The sequence below is a fragment of the Oratosquilla oratoria genome, chromosome 34 (genome assembly GCF_046742065.1).
Source record: "Oratosquilla oratoria isolate Oo_2021 chromosome 34, ASM4674206v1, whole genome shotgun sequence".
Taxonomy (NCBI): domain Eukaryota; kingdom Metazoa; phylum Arthropoda; class Malacostraca; order Stomatopoda; family Squillidae; genus Oratosquilla; species Oratosquilla oratoria.
The window spans coordinates 36,087,790-36,095,289 of record NC_134810.1 but is presented as its reverse complement, the minus strand read 5'-3'; positions in this window follow the sequence as shown (position 1 = coordinate 36,095,289).

The following is a 7,500-nucleotide window of genomic DNA, read 5'->3' as shown; positions in this document are numbered from 1 at the left end:
AAAGGAAAGGAGAAGGAGTGGGAAGAGGAGGGGTAGGAGGAGGAGGAGGAGAGGAGGATGAGTGGAAAGAGGGGGTGTAGGAAAAGGAGGAGAAGGAGGAGGAGGAGGAGGAGGGGATTAGGTCCAAAGAAGAGAAGAAAGGAAGGAAGGGAGGGTATGAGGAGAAGATACGGAAGGAAGGAAAAGGAAAGGAGACGGAGGAGCGGGAAGAGCAGGGATAGGAGAAGGAGGAGGAGGAGGAGGAGGAGGAGGTGGTGTAGGAGGAGGAGAAAAATGAGAAGGACGAGGAGGAGGGGCTTAAGTCCAAAGAAGAGAAGAAGAGAAAAGAAGAGAAGAAAGGAAGTAAAGGAGGGTATGAGGAGAAGGTGCGGAAGGGAGGAAAAGGAAAGGAGGAGTAGGAGGAGGAGAAGGAGGAGGAGGAGGAGGAGGAGGAGGAGGAGGAGGAGGAGGAGAAGGAGGAGGAGGAGTGGGAGGAGGAGAAGGAGGAGGAGGAGTGGGATGAAGAAAAGAAGGAGGAGGAGGAGGAGGACGAGGAGGTGTGGGAAGAGGAGGGGTAGGAGAAGGATGAAGAGGGTGGGGAGGAGGAGGAGGGGTAAAGGAGGAGGAGGAGGAGGAGGAGGAGGAGGGGGAGGAGGAGGAGGAGGGGGAGGGGGAGGAGGAGGGGGAGGAGGAGGGGGAGGAGGAGGGGCTTAGGTCCAAGCGGCATTTCCAGACCAAGTGGCGTCGGAGGAACCGACTTGTAAGCGGAGGACGCCAAGAGGAGGAGGAGGAGGAGGAAGAGAAAGAAGAAGAGGAAGAGGAGGAGGAAGAAGAAGGAGAGAAGAAGGAGGAGGAAAAGGTGAAATTTGATGGTAGAAAGAGAAAATGAAATATAGGAAAGAGAAGAAAGAAATCGAAAAAGGAAAAAGTGAGAGGAGGAGGAGAAGGAAGAGGAGGAGGAAGAGGAGGAGGAGGAGCAAGAGAAGGAAGAAGAGAAAGAGGAGGAGGAGAAGGGTGAAATTTGATGGTGGAAAGTGAGAGAAAATGAAATATAAAAGAGAGAAGAACGAAATCGAAAAAGAAAGGAGAGAGCGAGACTAACGAAGAAAACGATGAAAAAGCAAAAGAGGAAGGAGGAAGAGGAGAAGGAGGAAGAAGAGGAAGAGGAGGAGGAGGAGGAGGAGGGGGAAGAACAAAGAAAAGGAAAAATTAGAGACAGAGAGTAAGAATAAGAATAAGAACATGAATGAGAATGAGAATAGGAATAAGAAAGGGAGGAAAGCAAGAGTAAGAATGAGAAAAAGAGCAGAAAGACTAAAGAGAAAAAGAGGAAAAGAAAGATGGAGTGAAGGAGGTTAACGTCCAGTTCATCACTCGAGGAGAGGACGGAGGAGGACAGGGGAGGTGTGGAGGCGAACGAGGAGGTGGAGGAGGAGGAGGAGAAAGGGGAGGAGGAAAAGAAGAAGGAGGAGGAGAAGAAGGAGGAGGAGGAAGATGAGAAGAGGAGGAGGAGAAGAAGGGGGAGGATAAGAAGGAATAGGAGGAGAAGAAGAAGAAGGAGGAGTAGGAGAAGAAGGAGAAGAAGGAGGAGGAGAGAAGGAGGTGGAGGAGGAGGAGGAGGAGGAGGAGAAGGAGGAGAAGAAGGCGGAGAAGGAGGAGGAGAAAAAGGAGGAGGAGGAGTAAGAGAAGAAGGAGGAGGAGGAGGAGGAGGAGGGAGGAGAAGGAGGAGAGGAAGGAGGAGGAGGAGAAGAAGAAGGAGGAGAAGAAGGAGAAGGAGGAGAAGAAGGGGGAGGAGAATGAGAACAAGGAGGAGGAGGAGTAGGAGGAGAAAAAGATGGAGGAGGAGAAGAAGAAGGAGGAGGAGGAGAGGAAGGAGGAGGAGAGGGAGAAAAAGAAGGAGGAGGAGAAGAAGGCGAAGGAGGAGAAGAAGGGGGAGGAGAAGGAGAAGAAGGAGGAGAAAGAGCAGGAGGAGAGGAAGGAGGAGGAGAAGGAAAAGAAAGAGAAAAAGGAGGAGGAGGAGGAGAGGAAGGAGGAAGACGAGAAGAAGGAGAGGAAGGAGGAGGAGGAGGAGGAGAAGGAGGAGAGGAAGGAGGAGGAGGAGGAGGAGGAGGAGAAGGAGGAGAGGAAGGAGGAGGAGAGGAGGAGGAGGAGAAGGAGGAGGAGGAGTAAGAGAAGAAGGAGGAGGAGGAGGAGGAGAAGAAGGAGGAGAGGAAGGAGGAGGAGGAGAAGAAGAAGGAGGAGAAGAAGGAGAAGGAGGAGAAGAAGGGGGAGGAGAATGAGAACAAGGAGGAGGAGGAGTAGGAGGAGAAAAAGATGGAGGAGGAGAAGAAGAAGGAGGAGGAGGAGAGGAAGGAGGAGGAGAGGGAGAAAAAGAAGGAGGAGGAGAAGAAGGAGAAGGAGGAGAAGAAGGGGGAGGAGAAGGAGAAAAAGAAGGAGGAGGAGAAGAAGGAGAAGGAGGAGAAGAAGGGGGAAGAGAAGGAGGAGGAGGAGAAGAAGGAGAAGAAGAAGAAGGAAGAGGATGAGGAGAAGAAGGAGGAGGAGGAGGAGGAAGAGGAGAGGGCCGCTGCTGTATGGTCGTAGAGATGTCGGGTAAGGGGAATTGCGTTGTCCGAGGGCTAACAAGGGGAACAAGGCAGACCCAACGAGGAGGCCGAGCGCTCAGAGATCGAGACGAGAGAGGGGAGAGGCATCAAGGGAGAGAGGGGAGAGGAGGGAGAGCGGGGTATGGAAAGAGAGGGGAAAGAGAGCACCAAACGAGGTGATGGGAAGATAAGTGGGAGTTGAGAGATGGAACAAAGAGAGTAAGAGAGAGCGAGAGAGAGAGAGAGAGAGAGAGAGAGAGAGAGAGAGAGAGAGAGAGAGAGAGAGAGAGAGAGAGAGAGAGAGCGAGAGAGAGAGCGAGAGAGAGAGAGAGAGAGAGAGAGAGAGAGAGAGAGAGAGAGAGGGAGAGGGAGGGAGAGGGAAAAATAAAGGCCGTGCGAATGGACACACGGACTTGAAGGTGCTTCATGAAGAAGGGCTTAGGTTAAAGGGAGGAAATTAAAGGGAGAATGAAGAGATACAAGGACAGGGAGGGGAATGTTAAGCCTTTGCGAGGAAAATAAGAAAGAATAGAAGGGAGGAAGATGACTATAGCATGGGTAAATGTACCGGGAGATGATAATAAAAAGACAATGACATGAATGGAATGGAAATGACACGAAGGGAAATGACAAAAGAGGTAGATGATAAAGCAGGGGCAGATAACGAAGGTAAAGGAAATGTATGTTGAGTAAGGAGGGAACAAATCACAGTAGGCAAAGCAAAAAGGAAAGGAGGCAAAAAAATTAAATAAAAGAAAATACGTACAAGAAGGCACGTTCCTTCAGAAGCTATAAGCTTCAATATTCTACTCTAGATCGCTGACTGATCTTATTCAATTAGAAACCGGTTTACCAATAATAAAATTCCATTTGGAATGGTGTTACGAGTGAAGTTCCTCAGGGTTCCGTCTTAGGGCCACTTTTCTTCTAAATATGTATCAGTTACATAGTTGACATATCTTCTGTCTTCAAATTCGTTGATAATACTAACCTGTTCAGGATAGCAAATTATCTCTCGAGTCAACTGGACATTCAAGGTATTTAGATACACTATTAATAAGGTCTCAAAGTCTAATGGAATCTATTCCAGGAAAGTGTAAGGTTATACACATGCGTAAAATAGACATACAACCTCAAGTTGTCAGTGAAAATTGAAGAATGAAAAGATTATTGATACAATTATCAGTAACGACCTCAAAACATATAAGCATTTAATTTCTGCTCTAAATAAAAGAAAAAAATACTGGGATTGCCAATACAGTCTTTCAACTTCAAAAATTCAATTATCATGAAATAATTATATAAATTACGAGCTCACCCACACCCAGAACATGCTACTTCCGGTCCCTAAATCTCACTAAAGACATTGACAGATTAGAATGGGTACAGAAGCAGACCTCAATATTTATGACAAATGCAAGAAACAAACATAAATAAACAGATTCAAGCATTTGAACTTTTTTTTTCTTAGAATTTTTTTAAATAGAAAACGAGAACTTAGGGAAGATGCAATATAGACTTTCGATTTTGTGAAGAGAAGTGGTAATTTAAAAAAAAATAATGAAATATTCTTACGCTAGATATTAACCAAACAATAGATATGGAGTTCATTCAAGTTGTCTGTCTAATTCAAATAACCTTCAGGTCTCTACCTTATCGAAATCTGTACTGTCAACCACCGTATTGAAATGTGGTTGCAAAATTTATGGATTTATTTCTCTTCATATTTAGATGAGGTGTAGTATATGAGAAATGTAGATAATGTTTCCGTGAGGACATTAAGGAGATGGAAAAAAGAGATACCAAGGCTGTGGGAACGTTAACGTAATTGATGGTTATTGTCGGATGCAGCTTCGAGAAGTACGCAGAAGAAAAAAAAAAAAATTGCTGGCAAAGGAAGAAGAGACTACAATACCTTCTAAGGTTGAGTTGTCAGAAACCAAGTTCTATTTCTTTATTAATATATTCAGAAGTAGCCACGTAATAGATTTCATATGGTAATTTTTCACTGCTAATTGCATTCAGTTACACATTACCACCAAAAATAGGAAAAAGAATGAAAAGAAAAATATATTCGAGTTGGAGAAATTCTAAGGTCCTTTTTCGACAGAGAAATCCTAGATTTTGGAAAGGTGCCATGTAAACTCTCCACCCCATTCCCACACAGTGGGAAGTGAGAAACCTCAGGTAGGGCAAAGCTCTCTCAGTTCCGTCAATCCGCCGTTTTTTTTTTTTTTGTTTTTTTTTCTTTTTTTCTTTTGTTTTTTTTGTTTTTTAAGACCGGTTTTGGGTTGTCTTCCCGCTTGGCCAGGCTATCGCTGGAAAGACAGCACACATTTTTAGAAAAAAAAGGCCCTCCATTTTGCCGACCTGTGACATAATCATCAAATTTAATAAGTGTGACCCGACGAAGACGATGGAGAGGCTCAGTTTAAGATCCCGGAGGAAACAAGAGGAAATTCCCAATACCCTCAGTCCTCCCAGTTTAACCGCTTTTTACGACACAAGAGGGGACATTGTGGCAGCATTCTTGTCCCTTCACCACACGGCTACGGAAAAAAATCAACGTCCAAGGTTTATGAAGGAAACATTCAAAGACAGTTGAAAGGCGATACAACACAAGTAAAAAAGAGAATCACCATTCCGCTGTGAATGGAGATTAGACTCGAAATAATAAAATGAAAATGTTTCATAACGGCTGACGGTGCCGTTCATAGTGTTCGGACTGCTTATAACCTATGAAATCAATATCCCATTGTGAAGTATGTATAAACCTGGACATACATGAACACATATACATATACATATACATATTCATGTACATGTACATGTACATGTATGTGTATATATAAATTATATATATATATATATATATATATGTATATATATATACATATATATATATATATGTACATTATATGTATTTGTACTGTATATGTATATGTACATATATAATGTATAGTGTATTTGTATATGTTTATGTTTATGTATATGTATTTGTATATGTATATGTTTATGTATATGTATTTGTATAAATATATATGTATATATATATATATATATATATATGTATATATATATGTATATATATGTATATATATGCATATACATTTATTCATATATATATATATATATATATATATATATATGTGTGGGTGTGTGTGTGTGTGTGTGTGTGTGTGTGTGTGTGTGTGTGTGTGTGTGTGTGTGTGTGTGTGTGGGTATGTGTGTGTGTGTGTGTGTGTGTGTGTGTGCGTGCGTGTGTGTGTGTGTGTGTGTGTGTGTGTGTGTGTGTGTGTGCGTATGCGTACATATGTATATACATTTTCAAGTATACGCATACATATATTTTTTGGTCTTCTGGATACTGACATAAATTGAATACTTTCCTCTTTACAGAATATTTTTAGGCTTAAATATTCATAAGAGGCTTTGTTGATTCCCATGATATTGAACTTAATCCTCTCTCTTACATAGATTATATGAATTTTTCTTCTCCCGAGCTTCACTTCTCCTCTACCAATCCTTATCCCTACAAACTACAGTCTTCCATAGTCTTCTTATATTATCAATGTTTAAGCTTTACTTCCTAAACTACATGACTTTGGGTAGAATAACAATCCATCTAATTACTCTAATTTATCTATTTTATCCTTGTACAGAACATCTGCTTTTGTATATTGAATTATAAATGACTCTTCATCTTTTATGCATCTCCTTTACGTTCATTCTTCCGATTTTCTTTTGTTTCGGATTACAAAGGATTTTACAAAGGCGGAGCATGCCGACAGGAGACCTTTTGGTCCATATCTAGGTCGGATTCCTTAATGATAGCATTGCACAATGTGTCCGCCTCTGTAAGCTCAATCATAAACTTATTCTTATCATTTGTCCTATTTACTTTCTTATGTGCAGTGTCTGCGACTTTCCAGGTTCCGCAATGGTTGTCCTTTTGATCATATTTTCTTTTCCAGGCACCTCACCTCCTTATCCATCTCACGTTTCATAATATAATCCTACATAAGATAAAACATAAAAATATAAGAATGAAGGAGAGTACAAGAGACCATAAGGCCTACACTATGCACTTTCATGTCCATTACCACCTGTCATCCCCATCCATAAAGTTGTCTAACCTTTCCCTAAAATAACCGATAGTTTCAGTGCTCACTATATGGTCACTAAGTCTATTCCATTCGTTGACCAATCTACTGGTAAACCAGTTCTTGCCTATTTCCTTCTTCAATCTAAATTTGTAAAAAAAAAAAAATCAAATACTGCGAGTCCTGTCCTTTTGTCTTAATATGATGACCTTGTCTACGTCACCCTTGTTAAAGCTTTTGATCCACTTGAACACCTCATTTATGAATTGTCTGATCCAACAGAGTGGTAGTTTTATAAAGTTTACTTAATTCTTTTAATCCAAATTATTTGTCATATAAACTATAGCTTCTGACACTCTCCAAGTGCTAACTCAACTATTGTTTTATCGCGGCACTATTCTTATAGTAATGACAAACCTCCCTCCCCCCCAAAGAAGAAGAGGATTCGTGAAGCCATCACCAGAAAAAAGTATCATTGTCACAGAAACGAGGAACGCGAGTATAACAAACTGATATATTAGAATGATATTGTGCAAGTGTTTGATACAAGTTTCTTGGGTTTCAAGTTTAAATGTGTGGAGTTTTGCTACGGGCGAGAGGAAAAGGGAAAGAATTAGCGGCATATTTGTGAAAAGAAATATGGATGTGTTAGCGCTAATTGACGCTAAAATTCTGGGGAAACAACATGGGTTATGGATTAATCAATCGCCAACGATTATCCTATTATCAGCAAATGATGATTAAATCTCCCACTAGGTAACACTGACCACGCGTACATATTAATCCAAAAAAACTACTTTGAGAACCTGAGGACATGATACAAGGAAGAAGTTCAC